Genomic DNA, 27759 nt, shown 5'->3' with positions numbered 1-27759 from the left:
AACAGCCTTTCAGATACTCCTATTATAGCACATCTCATATATATATTTATAAACTACTTGTTTATAGGTTACTGCGATTAGATTCTAGAACTTAACTATTGAAATACTGTTAGACTAAGTTTATAAATCTAATTTCTAGTACAGTGTTTGGCATCTAGCTTATGCTCAGTGAATATTGCCTTGAACTATTGAATACTCTATTAATTGGTTTTACCTGAATGATTATTTCAGCTGATAATTGAAATGTAGTTTAGATATAAGTTTTCAGAATTAAAAATTTTGTTGCTGGTCAACAGGTGCAGTTAAGATTAGGAGGAGTAAGCTCTAGTACTCTGTTTGCACAGTAGGGTGATTATGATTAACGGCAAGGTTTTGTATATTACAAAATAGCTACAAGAGAGGTTTTGAATACATACATACATATGCATGTATGTGTATGCATATACACATACATGTACATATATGTCCATAAATACATATACTTACATATATACACATATAAGTTTAATCCATATATATGTATGGAAACATCAAATCGTACCCTTAAAATATGTACAGTTAAAAAATAAAAGTAAATATATGGTAAAAAAAAGAAAAAACCTCCAAAAACTATGCTGGCTGAAGAGGATCCTAAAAGGATGGTTGCTGTGACATAGAATAAAGAAGAATAAGTGATAAGAAATAAAGATAAAGCAATACAGGTAACTTTCTACTTCTGGCACTGATGAAGTAGACAAACCACTTTCCTTTTTTTTTTTTTTTTTTAGCAAAGTCTTGCATTGTCACCCAGGTTGGAGTGCAGTGGCACAATCTCACTTCACTGCAACCTCCAATTTCCAGGCTCACACAATTCTCATGCCTTACCTCCTGAGTAGCTGGGGCTACAGGATTGTGCCACTGCACCTGGCTAATTTTTGTATTTTTGGTAGAGACGGGGTTTCACCATGTTGCTCTGACTGTTCTCAAACTCCTGGCCTCAAGTGATCAACCCTACATCACCTCCCAAAGTGCTGGGATTACAAGTGTGCGCCACCGTGCTTGGCAAACAAACCCTTCCATCAGAAACTATAGAAGAGAGAGAAAATTGTAATTTTTCTTTTAAAACTTAGCATACAAAAATATTTGTTGCTAGAACTAAAATACTGGAAGGAATTTTTCAGGCGCAGTATAAGTCTACATGGAAAGATTGTAATGATGAATGAGTAAGTATGTAGGTTACTCTAAATGAATATTGAGTGGTTAAAGCAATATTTGTGTCTTCTGGGTGTTTATAATATATATAAAAGTAAAATGCACAGAAACAATAGTACAAACATCAACCAATGAGGTGGAGTTAAAGTGATCTAATGTCCTCATTTTGTTCAGGAAGTGATAAGAGTACTAATTTATAACTGACTCTAATAATCAAGGATGCATATCTTGCTTTCTAACAGAATACAAAACTTACAAGTCAATAAAAAACATGCAATAAAAACATCTACTTGATTAATATAACAGAAGGTAAAAACAATGACATAAAAGGAACAAATAATAGAGGAACAAACTCATAACACATATATAAATAGTTATAGTAAGTTTAGGTATGTTATATACTTCAAAGTTAAGTGAAGACTATGACATGAGCTTAAAAAACCTAAATGTTTATAAGAAATACACTTTGATTATGATATTTTAATAATTATATGTACAGGCACTAATTTACAAATAGCTGAATGTATCTATGCTAATACCAGATAAAGTATAATGTATGGTGTGACTATTGATAGATATAAAGAAGGGTATTTCATAATGGTAGACAAGTAAGCATATAATGACCATATAGTAATTTTAATTCTATTCAACTAATAACTTGTACAAATATGTAGAGCAAAAACTGAAATAACAAGGAAGGGAAAATCTATGCAATAAAGATTTTTAATGACATCTTGCTCAGTAACAGATGAAAGAAACAGAAGAAAAAATAGTAGATCTAATAACAGTCTAAACACAATTTAAAAATTGGACCTAATTGGCATACATTCACCCAATAAAAGAAGAATATACATTATTTATAAGTTTAAACCAGAAATTCACCAGTATCAAATTATATTATTTCTCCTAAGAGAGGTAGACACTTTAGCAGTAAACATTCGTATGATATTCTAAGATCAAAACTGTTCTCTTCTAAAGAAAATAAATTAACTTAATGCATTTTTTGGTAACAACCTGAAATAGAGCCATGAAGTCATGTTTCAAAAACAGCCATTTGGCAGCATATTTGATACCTTTAGGCCATAGGCATTTTATATTCTCAGACAAATTGATACAGGGATTTTCAATATACTTATTTAAATTTGTATTTTCTAACTCAAAGACAATGAGACAGTTATATTATGTAATGGAGCTCCATGGCAAACTATAATAATTACAGTATAACTACAAGGCAGAGGAAGAGAAAGGGAATATAACACATAGTATTCATTATGTTTAAAATATTGTTGAAAGAAAGTTGTTAACATGCTTAATCTTTAAAACAGTTATTCTTATTACTCCATTATAGAGATAAAGAATCTGAGGCATAATATTATTAAATGATTTGCACAAAGGAAGTGCTAAATGGTGAAATGAGAATGTCTGGCTTCAGAGTTAATGCATGGCTCATTGAAAAATCTGTTATTTTCAATAAAATTATGAACAACATTTTAAAGTGTAATTAAAGAGACAAGTGTAGACAAGAAAAAATTAATGTCATATTTTAGAGAATACAAAATAAAATACAGTGATTTATTTTAGTGAAATGCAACCAGGTCCAAATTCAGTAGTGTTTAGCATATTCAGAGTTGTGCAAGCATCAATACGATCTAGTTTAAGAAAATTATTCTAAAGAAAATCCCTATTATCAATCGCACTCCACCCTATCCAACCACTTACCACTGTGCAGTTCTAATCAACCACTAATCATTTTCTGTCTGCATAGATTTGCCTATTCTGGACATTTTATATGAATGAAACCTTTCAGTATATGTTATTTTATTACTGAATAATTCCACTTGGCATAATGTTCTTGAGTTCTATGTTGTTGCAAGTATCAGTGCTTTATTTTATTTTATTGTTAAATAGTATTCTGTTGTATGAATATAGCACATTTTGTTTATCCCTTCATCAGTTAATAGAGATTCAACTTATTTTGGCTATTATAAATAATGCTACTATGAACATTCATATGCAAGTAGCATGTGGATATAGGTTTTATTTCTCATAAGTATATGCCCAGGAATGGAATTTCTGGGTCAGATGGTACTCTATGTATAATCTATTGAGGAATTTGCAAATTATTTTCTAAATTGGCTGCACCATCTTACATTTTGAGATTTCTCATTCTATCATATCTTTGACAACAATTATAGATGTTCTAATGGTCATGTAGCGGTATCTAGTTGTGACTTTAATTTGCATTTCCTGAGTTATTTTTAAGCATCTTTTCATACGCTCTTTTGTTTATATATTTTTACCAGGGTGACTACTAAAATGTTTAGCTCATTTATTTCATTTTGTTGTTCTTTTTATTGTTGTTTTAAGAGTTCTTTTTATATTTTGAATACAAGGATCTAATCAGATGTATACTTTTTCCCATTCTGTGGGGTTGTTTCTTTCACTTTCTTTTTGTTATTTATTGAAAATAAAAATTGCATATATTTATTGTGTACAACATGTTTTCAAATACATATTATGGAATGTCTAAACTGAACTAATTAACACATGCATCACCTTACATATTTATCATTTTTTTTGTGGTAAAAACACTTAAAATTTACTTTCTTAGCAAATTTCAAGAATATAATATATTGTTATTAGCTATAGTCACCATGTTATACAATAGATCTCTTGAACTTATTTCTCCTAACTGAAAGATTGTATCCCTCTACCAACATCTCCAAAACTTCACCCCTGATCTCTCACTTTCCTTATGGTATCATTTATAACACACAAAGTTTTTAATTTTGATAAAATCTAATTTATTGATTTTTTAAAATTTTCTCTTGGGCTTTCAGTGTGAGATCTAAGCTGTTTCCTAAACCAAAGACAAGAAGTTTTACTTCTATGTATTTTTCTAAGATTTTAATAATGTTAGCTGTTATATTTGTTCTGTTGTCCTTTTTGAGTTAATTTTTCTGTGTGCTATGATGCTAGTGTTCATACTTTTGCATGTTTATATCCGCTTGTCCCATTTCCATTTGTTGAACAAACTACATTTTCTGAACTAAATTTTCTTGTCACCCTTATTAAAAATCCGTGACTAGACTTGCTCTTCCAGAAAGATGGCATAGACATACTTCTCTCCATTTCTCATGCTACAAACAACTAAAAACCCTCTATGTTATATATGAAGCCAATAATGAGAGGTGGGGAAAAAAAGGCAGATTGACTAGTGAACTTGACATCTAAAGAACAACATTTTGCTAGTTCTCTGGAATTTCCTTTTGCTTCAAGTATCTCAGTCTCAGGCTTAAATAAGCCAGTAACTTGGAAATGGCACAGTCATAAAAAGCACCAATAAAAGCCTGCTTTCTCTACCCAAAGGACCAGCAAAATGGAAAAATAGACAAAAAAACTTTGAGTTGTTATATGTCCTATACCAACCAAACAACACAGAAAAATATGTGGCTTCCACCCCTATCCACAACAACAGCAAAAAAAGACTGAGTGGGGAGCTGGTACTTTCAGGCTTGCCAGGCTACAAGAAAGTGTTCCAACACCCTCACTGTGGTGGTGCTTGAAAGAGCTGGAATACTCCTCTCTGCTAGCCAGTAATGAGACCTCTTCTGACTACAGTGTCAGTATAAACACTGGATCCTGGACTTTCACACCCACTTCATAGTAACAAGGTACTTCTTCTGCTTCCTGTTGGGATGATGTCAAAAGAGGTCTAGTGTTCAGAGTGGTCATAGCACCCAATTACAAAAATGTGACTACCTGGGTTGTTAACGGAGGCCAATTAGAGAACATGGACTTCTCCTTTGACCAGACAGCAATGAGGTAATCCTTCTCTTCCCATTCCACTTCTGGATAGTCTCAGAAAAAGACACATACACTGATAATGTAATACAATCCAGAGTTCCTTAGCATAATATGAAAATATCCTGATTGCAGTTAAAAAACTCACTTGTCATACAAAAAACCAACAAGATATCAAACTAAGTTAAAAAAAAAAAATGAATGCCAACCCTAGATGATAGAGATTTTAAACTTATCTCACAAAGATTTTAAAGCAGCCTTGCTAAAAATGCATCGACAAACAGCACAGGCACACTTAATTCCCTTTTTTTTCCCCAATCAAAAGTCAGCAAAAAAATTTAAAAGTCTCAGCAAAGAATGCAACATGTAAGTAGGAACCAAATGAAAATCTAAGAAAAGTATAATAAGTAGTATGAAAAGCTCAGTTAATGGGATCAACAGCCAAATAGAGGGAACAAAGAAAATAATCTAAGAATTGAAGACAGAAAATAAATTACTCAATCTGAACAACAGGAAGAAAGTAGGCTAAAAAAATGGATAATGCATTAAGAACCTGTAGGACTAAAATAAAGAATGTAAAATTTGTGTCATTGGAATTATAAAAGGAGAAGGGAAAGAGAGCAGGACTAAAGACATACTCAAACAACAAATGACTAAAATATTTCTAAATTTGGCAAGAGTGAAACCTACAGATTGCAAAAACTGAGTATACCCCAAAATGGATAAACCAAAATAAATCCATGCATACACATCTTAAATAGAAAACTAAAGAAAAAAAAGTATTACAAGCAGCCAGAGACAAAAGGACCCAAGCCTATAGGTGAAAAGGATAAAAGATACAGAAGCACTCAACAACACGGTTGACCAACAGATGTAATTAACAGTTATAGAACACTTTACTCACAATATTGTAATATCCAACAGGATGTAATTGACATTTATAGAACACTTTACTCACAACATTGTAACATATATTCTTTTCAAGTATCAAAGGAACAATCTAAGGTGTTGTGTAAATAACCAAAAAAAGAAGAAAAGAAGGAGAAGGAGGAAAGCTAAATCCAGAGCAAGGAGTAGAAAGTAAGTATAGAAAAAAAAAAAAAAAATGAACATTTGAAAACAAAATAACAAAATAGAGAAAACGATAGGGAAATATTATTGAAACAAAATTTGTTTCTTTGAAAAGATCAGTAAAATTGACATACCACTAGTAAAGCTGACAAGGAAAAAAAATAGACGATACAGATTACCATTGTATTAGTTTGTTCTTGCACTGCTGTAAAGAAATACCCGACACTGGGTAATTTATAAAGAAAAAAGTTTTAATTGGCTTATGGTTCTGTAGACTGTACAGGAAAGAAAGTATGGCAGCATCAGCTTCTGGGAGGCCTCAGGAAGCTTACAATCATGGTGGAAAGTAAAGGAGTAGCGAGATATTTACATGGTAAGAGCAGGAGCCAGGGTGGGGGTGGGGTGCTACACACTACCAAACAATCAGATCTCTTGAGAATTCACTCACTGTCGCTAGGACAGTACCAAGGGGGATGGTGTTAAACCATGAGAAACCACTCCATATGATTCAATCACCTCCCATCAGGCCCCATCTCCAACACTGGGGATATAATTTGATTCGGTGAGGACATGGATCCAAACCATATGGCCAATATTAGGAATAAAAGGAGGGATATCACTACAGTTCCTACAGACATTAAAAATATAATAAAGGCATACTATTAATCATTCTATACACATCAGTTGGACAACTTAAGACAAAATGCACCAATTCCTTAAAAGAAAAAATACGCCAACTCCTCTGATATGAAATAAATATGGCAAATAGCCCTATAACTATTAAGAAAATAGAATTCACAATTACAAAAATGCAAAGAAAAGAGATATCTCCTCACCCAGATGGTTTGACTGTATAATTCTATCAAATGTTTCAAAATAACTAACCATCTTATTCTAGAAAGAACAGCAGGGAAACTTTCCAATTCATTTTATGAAGCAGGTATCACAGTCCTGATATCAAAACGATATAAATCCAGTAAATAAAAGAAAACTGAAGATTAGTACACCTAGAGAGTATAAATCCCTAAGCAAAATATCAGCAAATGGAACTCAACAATGTGTAAAAAATAATTATAACATGACCAAGTAGGGCTTATTGCAAAAGTGCAAGGATAGTTCTATATTCCAGAATCAACCAATGTCATCTACCATATTAAGAGGTTAAAGAAAAGAAGCATGTCATCCTAATACAACGAAATATGTAACAGGTACACAGGTTGGAAATGAAAAAAAGAAAAAAAACTAAAACTATCCCTAGTTGCAGATATTTTAAGTGGCTATATAGCACATGTACCCCCTGAATCTAAAATAATATAAAATAACTAAAATAGAGATGATTAAGACAAAAAGTAGAAAATTTTATAGATTTAAAAAAAGACTACTGTACATAAGTGAGTTCACCTGGGTCACAGATACAAAGTAAATATCAGTTAAAATTCATAATTTTTGTACAGTAGCAGTGAACATGTAGACATCCAAATTATCATTTACACTCATTAAGAAAGTATAAAATACTTAGGTTTAAATTTAACAAGTCATGTCTAGGACTTCTATCCTGAAAACTATACAAAGTTAGTAGAAGAAATTCAAGATGGGGGATCTATATAAATGGAGAGACATGCTGAGCTGATGCACTGAAAGTCTCTTACAGTGAAACAACAATTATCCCCAAATTTACTTATAAATTTAATGCCATTCTTCACAATATTTCAACAAGACTTTTTGTAGGCATATACAACATTATTTTAAATTTTATTTCAAACTGCAAAGGAACTAGAATAGCTATATAATTTTTTAAAAAGAATAGTACTGTGGGAAGATTTAGTATAGTTGATTTCAAAGCTTATTATGTAGCTACAATAATCAAGACTTTGGCATTAGTAAAGAAGTAGACACATAGATCATTGAAACACAATAGGGAACCCCAAAAATAGACTCAAACAAGTATGCCAAACTAATTTTGAGAAAGGTACAAAAGTATTTCATTTAAGGAAATATAGATTTTTTACCAAATGGTGCTGTATCATTTGGACATGCACAGGTAGGCAAAGTTAATATTGACGTAAGTCTGATACATAACCAAAAATTAAATAAGCAGATCACAACTTAAATGTGAAACCTAAAACTCTTACGCTTTTAGAAAAATAGATATAAGAAACCTTTTATTTTTTATTTTTATTTATTTATTATTATTATTAAACTTTAAGTTCTAGGGTACATGTGCATAACGTGCAGGTTTGTTACATATGTATACTTGTGCCATGTTGGTATGCTGCACCCATCAACTCGTCAGCACCCATCAACTCGTCATTTACATCAGGTATAACTCCCAATGCAATCCCTCCCCTCTCCCCGCCCCCCCCATGATAGGCCCCGGTGTGTGATGTTCCCCTTCCCGAGTCCAAGTGATCTCATTGTTCAGTTCCCACCTATGAGCGAGAACATGCGGTGTTTGGTTTTCTGTTCTTGCGATAGTTTGCTGAGAATGATGGTTTCCAGCTGCATCCATGTCCCTACAAAGGACACAAACTCATCCTTTTTTATGGCTGCATAGTATTCTATGGTGTATATGTGCCACATTTTCTTAATCCAGTCTGTCACTGATGGACATTTGAAGCAAAAGCCAAAATTGACAAATGGGATCTCATTAAACTAAAGAGCTTCTGCACAGCAAAAGAAACTACCATCAGAGTGAACAGGCAACCTACAGAATGGGAGAAAATTTTTGCAATCTACTCATCTGACAAAGGGCTAATATCCCGAACCTACAAAGAACTCAACAAATTTACAAGAGAAAAACAAACAACCCCATCAAAAAGTGGGCAAAGGATATGAACAGACATTTCTCAAAAGAAGACATTCATACAGCCAACAGACACATGAAAAAATGCTCATCATCACTGGCCATCAGAGAAATGCAAATCAAAACCACAGTGAGATACCATCTCACACCAGTTAGAATGGCAATCATTAAAAAGTCAGGAAACAACAGGTACTGGAGAGGATGTGGAGAAATAGGAACACTTTTACACTGTTGGTGGGATTGTAAACTAGTTCAACCATTATGGAAAACAGTATGGCGATTCCTCAAGGATCTAGAACTAGATGTACCATATGACCCAGCCATCCCATTACTGGGTATATACCCAAAGGATTATAAATCATGCTGCTATAAAGACACATGCACACATATGTTTATTGCGGCACTATTCACAATAGCAAAGACTTTGAAAGAAATCTTTAAAATCTAAGAATAGGTGAACAATACTTAGTCTTTATAGCAAAGCAGGATCCACAACAGGAAAAAGTGATGACATGAAATTCATCAATATTAAAAACTTTTGCTATGCCATACACTCTATGAAGAATATGAAAAGACCAGCTATTGAGTATCAGACAGTATTTTGAAATCACAGACTGGAGAAGAGTACCTGCATCTAGAATATATAAAACCTTTCAAATTTAGCAGTTAAAAAATTTAATGATCCAATTAGAAAATGGACAAAAGTGTTTTTTTAATACCTGAATGTGCATTTCTGCTTATCTCAAAATAAGATTTTTAAAAAGAAGAAAACAATAAAGTTGCTTGATTCCCCTCTTGACTCCCCCACACTCAAATCAAATGTCTATATATGTAAAACTATATTTATGGACTCTTAATTTTATTCAATTAGGCTTATGTCCATCTTTATGCCACCAGTACCATGCTATGTAATTACTGTACCTTTGAAATACATTTTAAATTAGGAAGTAGGTATCATCTAATTTTTTTTCCAAATTGTTTTGGCTATTTTGGTTCCCTTGCATCACATATATTAATATAAATTTTTGGCATCAACTTGTCAATTTTAACAATTAAAAATAGCCACATTTGATTTTGCAAAGGTACTGGTTGAATAAGTGGATCAATTTGGAGTCTATTTGCCTCTCAAAAATGTTGCCTTCCAATTGATGCAAAAAAGGGTATCTGTCATTTATATATGTATTCTTTCATGTCTTTCAACAATTTCTGTAGTATTTAGTATAAAAGTCTTGCTTCTGTCTTGTTAAATGTATGCCCAAATATCCTTCTTTGTGCTATTGTGCATCAATGCATTTTCTAATTTTATTTGTTGGATTGTGCATTGCTAAAATATAAAAATACTGTGAATTTTTGTGCACTGATATTTAGCTTGCAGCCTTGCTGAATTTGTTTTTCATTCTAATAGTTTTTAGTGTTTTTTTAGGGTTTTCTATTTACAGGGATACCTCATTTTATTATGCTCTGCTTTATTGTGCTTTGAAGATATCTTTTTTTTTTTAAACAAATTGAAGTTTTGTGATAATGCTATATGGACCAATTCGATAGGCACCATTTTCCCAACAGTATGTACTTATATTATAAGCATTTTTACAGCAGTAAAGTATTTTTTTAATTAAGGCATGCATATTTTTTAGACTAAATGCTATTGGGAACTTAATAGACTATAGTATAGTGTAAATGTAACTTTTATATGTGCTGGGAAACCAAAACATTCATGACTCACTTTATTGCAATATTTGCTTTATTACTGTGGTTTGGAATTGAGCCCACAGTATCTTTGAGGTGTGTCTATATAAGATCCTGCCATCATCAAATATTTGTATTTCTTTCTTTGCTGTATGGTTGCATTTTATTTATTTTTTTCTTATCTAATTTCCCTTGTTAGAACCTGAAGTATAAGGTTAAATACAAGTGCCAAGAATGAATATCTTTGTTCTGTTCCTGAGCTTAGAGGAAAAACCCTTAGTCTTTCATCATTAAATTTGATGATGTCATCAGTTTAACATAGATGTTCTTTATCAGGTTGAAGATGTTCCATTCTATTTTTATCTCATTCCTGGATAAATGTCATTTGGTTATTACGTGTGATGATATTTTGCTGAATTCAGTTTTCCAGTATTTCATCAAGGATACTTTTATCAATATTCATAAGGAATATTGGTCAGTGGAATCTTTACCTAGCATTGTCTTGGTTTTTTGGTATCAGAGCAAGATGGTCTTTAAAATTAGTTGGGAAGTGTTTCTTCCTCTTTTATTTTGTGGAAGAGTTTGTGAAAAGTTGGTCTTAATTTTTTTATGTGTTTAGTGAAACTCACCAATGAAGCTTTTCGGGCCTAGCATTTTCTTTGTACAATTGTTATTATTTTTCTTAGTCACACATTCAAGGTCTTATTGTAGTTCTATTCGTATGTTCTAATTCTTCTTCAGTTTATGGTTTGGGTCATTCTAGGAATTTGTTCATTTCATTTGAATAATCTAACTTTTTAATTCATAGAATTCCTTATAACCCTTATTTCCATAAGACTCTTAGTTATGTGCTCTCTATTATTCTTGATTTTAGTAACTTGTCTTCTCTCTTTCTGTTCTTGGTTAGTCTAGATAAAGTTTTGTCAATTTGTTCATTTTTTCAAAGAATCAACATTTCGTTTTGAGAACTTTTTTCTGTTGTCTTTGTATTTTCTATATCATTTCTATCTGCTTTGTTGGTTGCAGTGCTCTATAGATGTTAGTGAGGACTAGTTGACTTCTGGTCTTGCTCAAGTATTTTATATCTTTGCTGATATTCTGCTTTGTTGTTATATCCATTACTGAAAGCAGAGAATTAAAGGCTCCAACTATTATTTTTGAAATATATACTTATCCCTTCAATTAAGTCATTTTTTTCCATGTATTTTGAGGATTTCTTGTTAGGTACAAATATTTTCATGATCCTTTTTTTTTTATTATTAATATGGTCTACTGTAGGACTATAAAAGTATTCATTTACCTCTGTAATATTTTTGTGTTGTCTGTTTGGTATGATATGAGGTTAACCACTCCAGCTCAATTTTCATAACTGCTTACATATTATATATTTTGCCATCAATTTATTTCACTTTCATTTGTCTTGTGTCTTTGTACCAAAAATATGTCTCTTGAATAATAATTTTCATCCATCTAGCAACACCTGTCATTTAACTGGAGTGTTTATTCCATTTATATTTGATGTTATTGCTGACAAGGCAGAACTTATTCTTGTCATTTTGCTATTTGTTTGCTATACAACTTATATGTTTGTTCTTTCCCTTCATTACTGCCTCATTTTTTTTGATTAATACTTTCTAGTGTACAATTTTAATTCCTCTGTTGTTTCTTTTAATATGTTTTTGAGATATTTTCTTATTTGTAGTGCTGTGAATTACAATTAGCTTCTTACTTCAACATTCTAGTGCAGATTAATACTAACTTAATTTCCAAAACATACAGAATATTTGCAGCAATGTATTTTCATTCCCTCCCCATTTTTATAGTAGCATTTTATTTTTATTGTCAGATTATCTATACATTATAAACTATTCCGAAATATTTTATAATTACTGTTTTTGCAGTTTAAAAATTATATAGGAAAATAAAACAGTTACAAATATACATTTTTTGTTTTCTTGATGTTCACCTAGATAACTGCTTTGCTGGTACTCTTTATTTATGTAGATTTGAATTGCTGCCTTATGCTTTTCCATTTTGGCCCAAAGGACTCATTTGAATTTTTCTTATAAGACTGGTCAGATAGTGATGCATTTTAGCAGATTTTATTTTTTTCAAATGTCATTATTTCTGCTTCATTTTTGAGAGCCTTTTTGGTTATAGATTTTCTTGTTCATGTTCTCTTGTTTTCATTCCTTTAAACATGTAATTCTGTAACTTTTGGCCTTAATCATTGTTAATCTTCTATATGCTTGATTTATTTTTCCTCTTTTCTGCTTTCAAGATTCTCACTTTGTCTTTCAGCAGTTTGACTGTGATGTGTCTGGGTGTGGATTTCTTTATGTTATTTTTCCTGGATGTGTAGATTAATATTTTGAAATAATATTTGAAAGTATTTGACCACTGTTTCCCACCCCCGCCCCCCAAATATCCTTGCTGGCCTCACCTCTTGCATCTTCTTCTGGGACTTCAATTATGCAGATCTTGGTATGTGTAATGATGTTCCAAAGGTCTGTGAGGCTCTCCTTATTCATGTTCATTATTTTCTCTTTATGTTCCCTAGAGAGGATAATCTCAGTTGAATTATCTTCAAGTTTACTGATTCTTCTTCATGAAGCTCAAACTTGTTGCTTAATTCCTTTAGTGAATTTTTCATTTTTCCATTATTTAACTTTTCAACTGCAGAATTTCCATCTGGTTATTTTAAGTTAATTTATCATTAATATTATTTATTTGGTGAGACATTATTTGTACCTTTTCAATTAATTCCTTATTTATTTATTTTAGTTCTTTAAACATACTTGTAGTAGCTAACTTAAAATCTTTGTCATATATGTCCGATTTTTGAACTTCAAAAATAGTTTCTAACCACTGATTTTTTAAATGAGCCATACGTTCCAGTTTCTTAGCATGTGTCATAATTTTTGTTGAAAACATGGTACCTTAGTGCAGGAAGTGGTGGCTCACGGCTGTAATCCCAGCACTTTGGGAAGCTAAGGTGGGCGGATCAGTTGAGTCCAGGAGTTTGAGCCCAGCCTGGGCAACATGATGAAATTCCATATCTACAAAAAAAAATACAAACATTAGCTGGGCATGGTGGAGCACTCCTGTAGTCCCTGCTCCTTGGGAGGCTGAAATAGGAGGATGGCTTGAGCATGGGAAGGTTGAGGCTGCAGTGAGTCGTTATCACGCCACCGCACTCCAGCCTGGGTGGCAGTGAGACCCTGTACAGAAAAAAAAAAAAAAAAGGAAAGAAAGAAAGAAAAAGAAAACATGGTATTTTAAATACTAGAATGTACCATCAGTGGAAATCATATTCTCACCCCTCCAGGTTTTGTTGCCTGTACTTGTTTTTCTTTGTTTTGATATTTGTTCATTTATTGACTTTCCCAGGTTAATTCTGTAAAATCTCTATTCTTTCTAGTGCATGGCTAACCTAGCCTCTACTCAGTTATCAAATTATAGGTCAGATATTTCCTCAAATATCATAAGCAAATCAATACATCTTTCATCTTATCCCAAAAGTTTTTCTCTCTGGTGTGTTTGTGTGTGTGTGTGTGTGTGTGTGTGTTTGAGCACAACTTCAACATTACAACAATTTACAAGTTTGTCTTAGCTTTCACTTCTTTTTTATGCAGGATCTCAGGTCATCCGTAAGTGAGAGACTGGTTCTCTCTCAGCTTAGCGTTCACACAGGCCTGCACATGCACATAACCTTGTGAATATGGTAGAGCTTTTCAAATCCCCCTTTGAGCAAGTCTTTCCCCAGACTTTCCTTTTATGTTTTGGCCAGGCTCTTGTTCCAATTTACACAGCAGCTTCAGGCAGTTGCAATGTTAAACAGTTATTTCAACTTTTTTTTTAAATAGATGATCTGGGAATAGGGCTCTAACCATGGAGAAATCTCCATGTCAGGGCAAATAACAGCAACATGTGCAAATTGAGTTTTCCAGGGGGATGCAAGATAGCCTAAATAGTGACAGTCTTCTGGGCAAGGGGAAAGGAATGTGTTGAGGAACACCAAATCTGATCTATTCCCTCTAGTTGCTGAGAGGCTGTTTTGCACAGCTACCAGGGATGGGAGGCTGCTGGTTTTCAAGGTTCCTACTGGGAAGAGGGGAATGGGTGTAGTTGAGTTACAGTGCTATATTCCATGCCATTATTAGCAGGATTCAGCCGTTTTTCTTGAAAAAACACCCCTTATATTAATTCCAGATTTGGGATAAATCCCATAGCTCTGGAAAAAATAGAGTTTGACCATTTTTGCCTGTGTATTTGTTGCTTTTAATGCATGGGACTCTATATGGAGGCCTTCCCTCTGCCATTCCAGAGGTACCACCAAATGCAAGTCATTTCATTCAATAAAAAGTAATACGTTATCACTGATTTTCCTATTCTGCATATATTCTCATAAAATGAGAAGATGTCCTCCTAACAGCAGGATGCCAGCTGTCCAACTGAAAAAATAAAGAAAATCACAGAAAAATACCACTCTCTAATTTGAAATACTTTAGTTTTTATAAGTCAGTAGTATTTTATATAAGCTCTTGGGTGGCAGTGGGAAATCCAGCTGGGACCTAGACTTGTTGAAGCTATTCAATTATGTTTGACATAATTCATTATATTCTTTCTCAAACTTTGAAACTTAGGTACAACCTAAGGAAATATTTTTTACTTTCTGAGTTAATTTGTATTTCTACCATTAATTCCATATTTTTATTGAGTAACTCCTATATTTTCCCTATAATATATAACACTGAATTGACTCAAATATCAAAAGGTTTGAAGGTAAAAAGCTTAAAATGTCATTCTCATGAATTTGGAATGGATTATAAACTTTATAAAATTAACTGTCTGAACTGTATAGAATTAATTTTGTGTGAAAATAAGAAACTTAATAAAATCAGAAGAACACAGTGGCATAAATGTCTGAAATAAAGTTTACTTAATAGTAGCAGATAATTTGTATTAGTTAATAATTCAGAGATCCAAATGAGGAGATATACACGAATAAGTTTTATAGATAAAACACTTACACATTTCTTCACCGTTAAAATGTAGAGCCTACTAATATGTACATCACAAGCTTATTGCAGAGATTTCATGAAATAGTATATGTTCCTTGACAATAGAAATCTCAGAATAAATGAATATTCTGGAGGCAGCTTTTGCTGTTGCTTCTTGTTTAATTTGTAGACAAATTAGTTACCCTGATTTAAAAAAAAAAAAACTGTGTTATTATTATTGTAGATATTATAGTGAGGATCATCAGAAAAAAAAAAGCTAGAAATAATGGAAAGCAGATTGTTCTCTCACAATCAAACCAATAAATCAACATATTAAGGATATTAATATAATTAATATAACAACATGGTCACTTTAAAAAGACAAGATGGCATCTGGGCCAGCTGGATTTATAACCAACTGAACTCTATCAGCATGTTCAAAGAAAGACTGTGTCAGAAACAAGGAGACTTTTTCACGTGTTGAACTGTAAAATGTGGAGTCTAAGATGTGAACATTAGCATTACTTATTGTAATTATATCCCATAAGGGAAATACCACTACACTCTGGAGATAACCATGAAAAACTAGCCAAGTTAGGTGCTAGTTTTTGAATGTACACATAATCCGTCTTATTTAAAATAGGTGTTTTTTACTTGTTTTTTTCTAAATTAATTTTAAATATCGTATAATTTAAGATGTCTTCTTATTTGGATTTGCTCTATAGAGAAATATGTTAGGAAGAAATATTGGCACTGTAGTTTTTCATCTCACACTCTGTGAGTTTATTTATTGTAAGTCTACCCTGATGGACAGACTCCTCACCCTCTGTCACTTATTCCATTTTCTCATAATCTGAGGCTAAGATCTACACTTGGAATTATGACACATTCATTTAGGAAACTTTCTGGAACTGGAAGACCCTTTTAGGAGATAGCAGGTGAGTTCGCCTAAACAAACTCTTGTGGCACTGAATTCCAATACTTTTTCTACAATGACTGCATATAGAACTCTTTTCTACCATACAACTCTTTTCATCAATGGGGAATTACGGGATAAAGAATAGACTGAGAAACTTGAGTGTAAGACTGTATTAGTCTGTTTTCATCCTGCTGATAAAGACATACCCGAGACTCGGCAATTTACAAAAGAAAGAGGTTTAATGAACTTACAGTTTTACATGGCTGGGGAAGCCTCACAATCATGGTGGAAGGCAAGGAGGAGAAAGTCACATCGTACATGGATAGCGGCAGGTAAAGAGAAGAGAGTTTGTGCAGAGAAACCCCCCTTGTAATACCATTACAGAGAATACTCATTCTTCTGAGACGTATTCACTATCATGAGAACAGCATGGGAAAGACCTGCCCCCATGACTCAACTACCTCTCACTGGGTCCCTCCCACAACATGTGGGAATTCAAGATGAGATTTGGGTGGGGACACAGTCAAATCTTATTTCTGCCCCTGGCCCCTCCCAAATATCATGTCTTCGTTTTTCAAAACCAATCTTGCCTTTCCAACAGTCTCCCCAAATCTTAAGTCATTTTAGCATTAACTCAAAAGTCCATAGTCCAAAGTCTCATCTGACACAAGGCAAGTCCCTTCTGTCCTTGAGCTTGTAAAATCAAAAGCAAATTAGTCACTTCCTAGATACGATGGGGGTACAGGCATTGGATAAATACAGCTGTTCCAAATGGGAGGACTTGGCAGAAGCAAAGGGGCTACAGGCCCCATACAAGTCCAAAATCCAGAAGGGCAGTCAATCTTAAAGCTCCAAAATGATCTCCTTTGACTACGTGTCTCCTATCTGGGTCATGCTGATGCAAGAGGTGGGTTCCCGTGGTCTTGGGCAGCTCCACCCCTATGACTTTGCAGGGTATAGCCTCCCTTCTGGCTGCTTTCATGGGCTGGTATTGAATGTTTGTGGCTTTTCCAGGGGAATGGTGCAGTCTTTCTGTGGATCTACCATTCTGTGGTCTGGAGGATGGTGGCCCTCTCTCATAGCTCCAGTAGGTGGTGCCCCAGTAGGGGCTCTATGTGGGAGCTCCAACACCACATTTCTTAGTGCACTTCTCTAGCAGAGGTTCTCTGTGAAGACTCTGCCCATGCAGAAAACTTTGGCTGGGCAGCCAGGTGTTACCATACATCTTCTGAATTCTAGATGGCGGTTCCCAAACCCCAGTTCTTTACTTCTGTGCACTCTCAGGCTCAACACCACATGGAACTGCCAAGGCTTGGGGCTTCCATTCTCTGAAGCGATGCACCAAGGTCTATGTTATCCCCTTTCAGTCATGGCTGGAGCAGCTGGGACACAGAGCACTAAGTCCCTAGACTGCACACAGCACAGAGACCCTAGGCCCAGCCCATGAAATCATTTTCTCCTAAGTCTTAAGGCCCGTAATAGGAGGGGCTGCCGTGAAGTCTTCCGACATGCCTTGGAGACCTTTTCCCCATTATGGTGAGGATTCACATTCTTTCCACATAACTTATGCAAATGTCTGCAGCTAGCTTGAATTTCTCCTCAGAAAATGGTTTTTCTTTTTTATCACATTGTCAGGCTGCAATTTTTTTGAACCTTTATGATCTGCTTCCCTTCTGAATGCCTTTAACAGCACCCAAGTCACCTCTTGAATGCTTTGCTGCTTAGAAATTTCTTCCACCAGATATCCTAAATCATCTCTCTCAAGTTCAAGATGAGATTTGGGTGGGGACACAGCCAAACCATGTCAAAAGACTGATATCCTCTTATTAACTGTAAAGTATAGTATTCATTCATTCATGTATTGATAAAACACAATAGAAATATTGGTTAATGATTAAAAGAAGAAAGTTACTGGAGAAACTTTTGGAGGAACATACATAATTTTACAATATAAAAGTGTATCTTTTTAATATTTATTTTCTAGTGACAAAAACAAGCATTCAAAAGAAATTAATTTAAATTAACATTCAGTGCTTAGGTTTTCCTTTTATTGCTAAAATGTTAGTAGCCCAAATAATTTGATATATAAACATTTATGAAAGAACATGTGAATAAAATTTATGTTGTTTTTCCCACTATTTCCCTTGACTCTGAAAAGTGTTTTTGGTTTAGTTAAAAAGATACTTTTTATAAGTACATTCATGTTGTTAATTTATGAATAATGCAAATGAGGTCATTTTGAAAACTTACAGTGCAAAATATCTGCTGGGATCCTTAAGTTAATCAAAACACACATTAAACTTTATTCTAATAGGATCAGGTTGAGCCTTGAGCAAATTTGGAGCTGCAAATATATTGAGGAGTTTATATTATTGGATAATCCAGTAGGTAATTTTGTTGGCCACTAGTAAAATAATAATAGTTTGAATAACAATTGAGTAATTTGAGCCATTTGGTTATGTTATTTTACCATTTATCTATTCATTCTCTTTTATTGAAGTGTTCAATGTCTACAGTGAATTACACCAAGTCTTGAGGATATAATAATATAGGCAAGGCCTCAAATCTCATGAAACTAATAATTTCAGACAGTGATTAGGGCTTCAAAAAAGTGAATGAGGGTAAAGTAATAGTCACTGAAATGGGGTAAGATGGTCAAAAGGACTTCTCTAAATTAAAAAAGTAAGCCAGCCATAGGGCTGGGCATGGTGGCTCATGCCCGTAATCCAAGCACTTTGGGACGCTGAGGTGGGTGAAGAACACTTGAGGTCAGGAGTTCCAGACCAGGCTGGCCAATGTGGTGAAACCTTGTCTCTACCTAAAATACAAAAATTAGGCGGGTATGGTGGCAGGCACCTGTAATCCCAGCTACTCAGGAGGCTGAGGCATGAGAATCACTTGAACCCAGGAAGTGGATGTTGCAGTGAATTGAGATCACACCACTGCACTCCAGTCTGGGCACAAAGTGAGACTCTACCTCAAAAAAAAAAAAAAAAAAAAAAAAAAAAAGCCAGTATAAATGAAGGTTTTTATAATAATGCATTGAAAATCTCAATATGGCAAAATGTTAGCTCTCCCCAGTTTATCTATAGAATCAAAATAATCCCAATCAAAATTTTAGCAGTTTATTTTGTAAATGGATTCCAAAATACATATGTAAATGCTAAGCTTTAAAAAAAAGAGAGCAGTTTTGAAGAAAAAGAATGATGCTGAAGGACTTTCATTACCAAATATAACAATTAGCTCATTATGAAGCTAGTTAAGATAGTGTGGTATAGACCAATGGAACAGAACATCTCAAAATAGGCCTACACAAAAATCCATGTTTAATTTATGACAAACTGAAGTATGGGTCGAAAAGAGTGTCTTTTTTATAAATGGTTCTGGGTAATTTGGATATCTAAATACAAAATAAATTAATCTCTATCCCTCTCTCCCACCACCAAAAATTATGTGTTCCTAATGTGAATGTGATAAGTAAACCAATACAACGTGAGAAGACAGGAGAATTTCGTCATGACTTCAGGATAGAAATGCATGCATATATAATAAATTTATGAGTAAAAGTTTAGAAAATTACACAAATCTGAGGATAATGGTTACTTTGATGAGTAATGAAAGATATTGTGATTAAACTAATGAAGGCATTGTAAAAAGTGATATTGTTAGTTTTTGATATACTTACTGGTAACATAAGTTTTCAGTTTGTAATTATTAAATTGTTCATGTATGTACATTAATTTGATGCACACTTTATATATTTATTGTATTTATATTAAACAAATTTTTTTAAAAGCCTCTCTAAGGAGATATTATTTCCAAATTTTTATGTAAAATACTGCATAATTGGGATTATGCAAAGAAATATTGTTCCTCAGTGAGTATTATAAGTTCTTCTTATGAATATGTAGCTTTTCATTTCAATAAATATGAAATTTACAAGTTACATGCACTCACCCCAAATCTTTACAAAAATCTGTTATTCAAACATTTACCCAAAATTATGATACTAACCCTATTTGTCTCTGAGTTTCCTCAGTGTGGAAGTTTGGAGAGTCATTTGGTTTGGGCCAAGAAGTGATAGATGAAAGTATTTATTCAGTCAAAAAGTGCTTACTGAATTTCTACTGAATGTCAGGCTTTGCCCAAACCACAATGGCATAAAGGCAAATTTCTGAAAGCCTTAGGAAAAACATTCATAAAAAATTACATAGTAAATAATAAATATTAGAAACAGAAGTATAAATAAAGAAAAGCAGAAGATAAATGACAAATGACACTTTACCTTAATATCTAGTAAGTGATTGAATATTTTGAGGACTCTAATGAGCAGGTGTATATGTGTGCCCCACTCCTTCCTCTGTCTAGAAGAAGAAGTGGTTAGTAAACTCCAAAGAACTATTCCTAGGTCAGCTTCAAGGAATTTAAGAATCCAGTTTAGCACTCCAAAATTAAAGATGGAATATGACTCAGCAAAATAAAAACAAAAATCAGTTATCTATTATATAAGGTACAGGGAGAGAAGTGTGGACTTTATATTGACAATAAGGAGTAGCCAAAGAACGCTATTGAATGAGGAAGTGACAAGATTGGGTTTGTTTGTTTTACAAATGACTTTAGCAGCAATGTGGGGACCTGAGTAGATGGGCAAATGCAGGAAGTCTAGCAGGATAGATTGGTTTCTCTTAAAATAGGATAGGATGCAGGAGATCAGGAATAATTGAATCCACAGGATTTAAAATAGAAAAACAAAGAGGGGGCTAGAGATAGATTTAAGAGACAGTTAATAGAATGAACTAATGAGATTTGAGGATAAGCAAAGAATCCCAGAGGACACGGATGACTAGTTTCTACATAGTATGCTACATCTACACAGAGATATATAGCAAAGGGATGGAAATAGATAAATGAAGATATGCCTCTTTTATGGTCACTAGTATTGCTTACAGCTATGTCTGTGGTTGCTAAGAAGCCTGCAAAGTAGAGAAGACAGATGAAGACAGAAATCTAGTAAAGGAGTGGTTTTAGGAGAATTTCATGAGATTAGGAAAGCAGGGCATAATCATGGCAACGATAAGAAAAGATTTCCAAGAAATAACAACAATTAGCCATAACAAATGCACAAAGATGACAAAAACATTTTTTTTTCAAAAAAGAACTGATTTTGAAAATGGAAAGGTCATGAGTAATTTTTGCAAGAGTCCTGTCAACATAATTGGTCACAGAAGCTCAGTTGCAGTGTTTTGTGAAGATGACCGGAAAAAATAAACACAGGTGTGAATGTTGCTTGTCAGAAACCTTAGCATGCTCAAAAAATTAAAACATCATTCAACTACTATACATATAGTCATTACATTATTTCTTGCTGAGTCGTAAAGGTGAAATATGGGCCTGATGTTTTTTGAAATCAGTATTGTTAATCAAACTCTTGATGACAATGAGACCCAAGTCATGTAAAATTTAGTTACTTTTCACGTGTAAATACACTGTTTAAGTGCGCATTAAAAAATAAGGTCTGAAAAACATAATATAAGACGTTTAGAAATTGTAAAACGTGAATCTATGAAAGGTTGCAATGCCAGTTTTTGAGGGCAGTTTTCCATATACTACATACTGACTTATCTAGATTTAGTTTTGCTTCTATGTGTTCTTATAGCAAAGTGTGCACACACGAATCATAATACTTTCTGTATTTTGTAGCAATGGCCTAAATGTCCTGCTATCTTGTGTTTTAGATTGTCAGCTCCCAGAAGACGAGCTGGAAAACTATTCTTTGTATCATTTTACCCTTAAGGCATGAAATATGTGATGATAGATGAATGAATATAGGAAAACAATCATCAGAGGAGACAAGAGAAAAAGGAAGTGATGTTCCTCACATACTATAAAGAACAACGAGGAATTGTGAATTTATGAGAACAATGAACAAGAATAACCAAAGTTGTTTCATTTAGAAATGTATTTACAAAGGCAAATATAGATTCTGAGTGAATCACAATAGTAATCTTAATAGTAATCAGAGAAATTACAATAGCAATTACAAGAGTAATTACTTAATAATTATCAGAGAAATGCAAAAGAAAATAGTATTATAACTTTTTTTTGCCTTGCAAAATTTGCCTTTTAGCCTCTTGACATTGGCTTTGACAATTAATTTTGATATCACTCCAAAAAGCTCAAGCTACAAAAGCAAAAGTAAACAAACAGAACAACATTAAACTAAAAACATTCAGAACAATAAAGGAAACAATCAACAAAATAATAGGCAACTTATGGACTATGAAAAAATATTTTCAAACCACATTTTTGTTAAGGGGTTAATATATCCAGAATTATAAAGAATTCTTATAACTCAATAGCAGAAAAAACAGTAACCTGATTTTAAAAATGGGCAAAAGACCCGAACAGACATTTCTCCAAAGAAGATATAAAAATGGCAAAAAGGTATATGAAGAGATGCTCACCATCATTAATCTTTTGAGAAATGCAAATTTAAACCACTATAAGATATTGCCTTATGTCCATAAGTATGATTATTATCAAAAAGACAAGAAATAACAAGTGTTATCAGGGATGTGGAGAAAAGGAAACCCTAGTACACTATTGGTGGGAATGTAGATTAGCATAGCCATTATGAAAAAACAGTATGGAGGTTCCTAAAGAAATTAAACATATCATATTAATAGAATCACTATATGACACAGCAACTCCTCTTCCAGGTATATACCAAAATGAGATACAATAACCACCGTATAAAAATATCTGCACTCCCAAGTTTTTTGCAGCATTATCCACAATAGTCAAAATGTGGAAACAATCTAGATATACATTGAGAGATACATTGATAAAGAAAATGAAATGTGTGTATATACATACACACACACAAAATGGAATCTTATTCAGCCTTAAAAAGGGGATATATATCCCTTTTTATATATACACAATGGAATATATTTTATACACACACACACATACACAGACACACATGCACACACACAAATCTTATTCAGCCTTAAAAAGGGAAATCCCACCATGTGCTACAACCTGGATGGACTTAGTGGACATTATGCTATGTGAAATAAGCCAGACACACAAATAAAAATACTACAAGCGGGTGGATCACCAGAGGTCAGGAGTTCAAGACCAGCCTGACCAACATGGAAAAACCCATTCTCTACTAAAAATACAAAATTAGCTGCATGTGGTGGCACATGCCTGTAATCCCAGCTACTGGGGAGGCTGAAGCAGGAGAATTGCTCGAACCTGGGAGGCAGAGGTTGTGGTGAGCCGAGATTGCACCATTGCACTCCAGCCTGGGCAACAAGAGCAAAACTCCATCTCAAAAAAAAAAAAAAAAGAAAAAGAAAAATCTTAGTACACTCGGATAGGCAATGAAACAGTGATTTCCGTGGATGAGCAGGAGTAAGGGGAAGAGAAGGTGGGGAGCTGTAGGTCATAGAGCTGATATGTAAGATGAAAAAGTTTAGAGGCCTAATGTACAACATTAGGACTAAAGTTAATGAAACTGTATTGTAGTAAGAATTTTTGTTAAATAAGTATATTTTAGCTGCTCTTGTCACATAAAAAAGTAACTATGTGACATGATAGCTACATTAATCTATTTCACGATGGTAACCACTTTACTCTCTGTGTGTATTCCACAACATCAAGTTGTAAACTTCAAATAAACATGATAAAATTTCTTAAAAAGCAAAAATGAAAAACAAAATTTGCCTTTCAAAAATGTCTAGTGTTGACAGAATTACGGTTGAGGGTGAAAGACACTTCATACAATGGTGCCAGAAACATAAATTTTCATATGTATTAAGTATGGTTTCACTGTATCTATATAAATTTTCAGCATCCCCATTTCTGGGATTCCATCTCAGGAGGTATCCAGCAAGTGCACAAGGATATATGCCTTTTGTGCATAAAGGATATATACTTTGTACAAGGATATGTGTACAAAACTGTTTTTACAAAGTTGTTCATTAGACCTTTGTAACCATAAAAATGAAGTTATCATTAGGAGAATGGTAAAATAAATTATACTATAGGCATACTATAGGCATACTATATGCTGTGTAGCTATAAAGTCTTTCAAAGAAGAATGTAGTAGAAGTCTACATCTGTACCCAGAATAATGCCGGTGATTTTTTAAAATAGATACAACAATTCAGAAAAATATGCATAATATGACTGACATCATTTGAAAAATAATATAAATGCATATCTGCTTGTGCCTAGGAAAGGCCTAGTAAGATAAACACTGCGCTGTTAAAAATGACCAGCCCTGTGAAGCATAAATGAATGAGGAAAGATATTTTGCTTTATAATGCTTACTTCTGATTTTCGAACTTTTAAAATGAAAAATGTAAACCTCCTTTTTGGAAAAAATGTACTTTATTATAGAGAATAATGCTATGTTTAATCTAACTTCATGATAAACAAAAACAAAAATAAAAAGTTTTAAGAACACAGATAAGGAAGTTTAAATATAGGTGTAATTCCTAATTTGTCTAAAAATAAAAGTACTTGAAATGCATGAATCAGCAGGCCCTTGAAGAATGAGTGGACAAAGCTGAGCATGTTATTTTAAGACATATGTCCTTTTTCTAAAACTATCAGGGTTATGGGGCTTGAGAGTATATAAAACAGCCCATAGATCAGATTGTAGCTGAAGGGATTCATGCTTGCCTTTAGTTATGAAGTTCAAATTGGAAGCTGTTCAGGCAGAAAACTAATAGAAATGGGTGATAGCTAATTAACCTAAGGCTTCAAAGTAATTGCTCTGCAAGAAGCAATTTAAAAAGAGACCTTTTAGTTATTTATTTATTTTTGAAAATCATAAAATGCCCTATTTGACTTTTGGTGCATGAGCAAAATTATCTGAATATACACAAATATTGATTTTTTTTTTTAAACCTCTTCTACCTGATCCAACTTCTTGGTCAATTTACAAAGAGGCAAAATGATAACAAGAACTATGCTTTATATCACATAAACATACCGAATATCTCAGGCTTAAGACTTTGCCATATGGTGAGATGTAGGAAAAGATTCCTGTACTAAATTTTGCTCAGAGAATAGGATTATATTGGTCAACCTAGCCCTGAGCCACATTTCTCATCACTGGAGTCAGCAGAGTCAGCTGCTCCAAAGTATATAGCTGTTTTGGCCACTTGAACCCAAGAGGTAGAGGTTGCAGTGAGCCGAGATCACGCCACTGCACTCCAGCCTAGGCGACAGAGCAAGACTCCGTCTAAAAAAAAAAAAAAAAAAAAAAAAGATATATCACTATTTAATAGAGAAATGGCTCCCCTGGCAAAAACAAGGTGCTAAACAATGTGGAATAAATGCAACATCCCAAATCAGCCACTATCTGCCACAATCTACAACTCTGGCTTCTGAGGACTTCTATTCAGCAGTCCTCTTACTTTTAAAAAGTATCCATACTTACATAAAATATATCCATTTTTTCCCAAAGAAAGAAGCCCTGGCCGGGCGCGGTGGCTCAAGCCTGTAATCCCAGCACTTTGGGAGGCCGAGATGGGCGGATCACGAGGTCAGGAGATCGAGACCATCCTGGCTAACATGGTGAAACCCCGTCTCTACTAAAAATACAAAAAAACTAGCCGGGCGAGGTGGCGGGCGCCTGTAGTCCCAGCTACTCGGGAGGCTGAGGCAGGAGAATGGCGTAAACCCGGGAGGCGGAGCTTGCAGTGAGCTGAGATCCGGCCACTGCACTCCAGCCTGGGCGACAGAGCGAGACTCCGTCTCAAAAAAAAAAAAAAAAAAAAAGAAAGAAGCCCTAAATTTCCTGCATTTCTATCCCTAGTTCCAAACATAGATACTTTGGGTAGTATGGAGTTCTCTCCCTCAAATTAGCTTGTCATCTCTGATTTACAGCTTTCTGGCACTTCGGCTTCCTGTAGGACTCACAGATAAAGATAATAACATCTGGGTGAAGAGGTTCTCATGAGAACTTCTGATCCTGTTTAACTGCCTCTAAATGCAAACTTTATTAGCATGTAGTCCACATAAAGACTGGAACCATCTTCTCTTACTGTTGTATTAATCTGAGATTTTTACATTACACAATATGCTACAGAATATTATATATTTGAAGAGGTCAGGCGCGGTGGCTCATGCCTGTAATCTCAGCACTTTAGGAAACCGAGGCGGGCGGATCACCTGAGTTCAGGAGTTTGAGAGCAGCCTGGCCAACATGGTGAAACCCTGTCTCAACTACAAATACAAAAATTAGCAGGGCGTGGTGGTGCACATCTGTAATTCCAGCTACTCGGGAGGTTGAGGCTGGAGAATCGCTTGAACCCAGGAGGCAGAGGTCGCAGTGAGCCAAGATCTCTCCACTCCACTCCAGCCTGGGCGACAGAGCAAGATTCTGTCTCAAATATATATATATATATATATATAATATAATATAATATAATATAATATAATATAATACAATATAATATATTTTATATATATATATAAAATATATATTTGAAGAGACAAAATGCTGAAAAAAATACAGTAAGTTTTCTAGGTATTTCCAGGACTCATGCTCTCAGTAACTTAGACTTACCATGGAACAAATACAGAAGTTCTTAAGATGGGTGCTATCAGTTGTTCAGGATCCATTTATTTAACTTATTTCTGTCCTGACCTTCGGATTCACTCTGATGTGATTATCTTAGGATTCTGTTCATCATGAACTAAATATTTTAATGAAAGGTAGAGCCATTTCATAGACTTAAAAAATTCCTCTTCTATAATCAGGGTGAGACAGATTTTCCTAAAGCATGTAAGCTACAGGGTACAGATGTGGATATGTCAAAAAAAAAAAAACTAGCATGTGTTGCCAAGAAAAAATGGAGTTAATTCTTTGGGACCCAAAATGCATACAAAGATCTTTAAAATGTCAATGTTGTTTATGAGCTTCCACAGTGAGATTTAAAACTCTTTGAGGAAAGATACCGTGTTTTAGGATTGTGTTTGTCTGTGGGAATCTGTAATGGATAATGATTCAGGTGTATGTGGATAATTTTATTTCATCAACTGCTTTACAATGATTTATCTCAGTATATATTATAAATGATAAATCTTCTATTATTTTGTTTTATATTACATATATATTTGTATATAGTGTCCAGCTCTTAAACTGCCATTTATAAAATTATTGTTAACTTTGGTCTTGGAAACACAGTAGACTTTCAAAATAATATTATCTCCTGGATTATTCTTGATTTATATAATATTAATGTATGTTTATTTGT

At 33.9% G+C, this 27759-nt stretch overlaps 1 protein-coding gene across 1 annotated transcript in view; it reads left to right on the top strand.

The window, feature by feature from the left end:
- Nucleotides 1–27759, top strand: part of CSMD3 (CUB and Sushi multiple domains 3) — a 1234679-nt gene that overhangs the window by 105562 nt on the left and 1101358 nt on the right. The gene's annotated exons all lie outside the window — the stretch shown is intronic.

The sequence above is a fragment of the Theropithecus gelada genome, chromosome 8, assembly GCF_003255815.1.
Source record: "Theropithecus gelada isolate Dixy chromosome 8, Tgel_1.0, whole genome shotgun sequence".
Classification (NCBI taxonomy): domain Eukaryota; kingdom Metazoa; phylum Chordata; class Mammalia; order Primates; family Cercopithecidae; genus Theropithecus; species Theropithecus gelada.
Note: the sequence above shows the minus strand (reverse complement) of the source record. Positions and strands in the feature narration are given on the sequence as shown.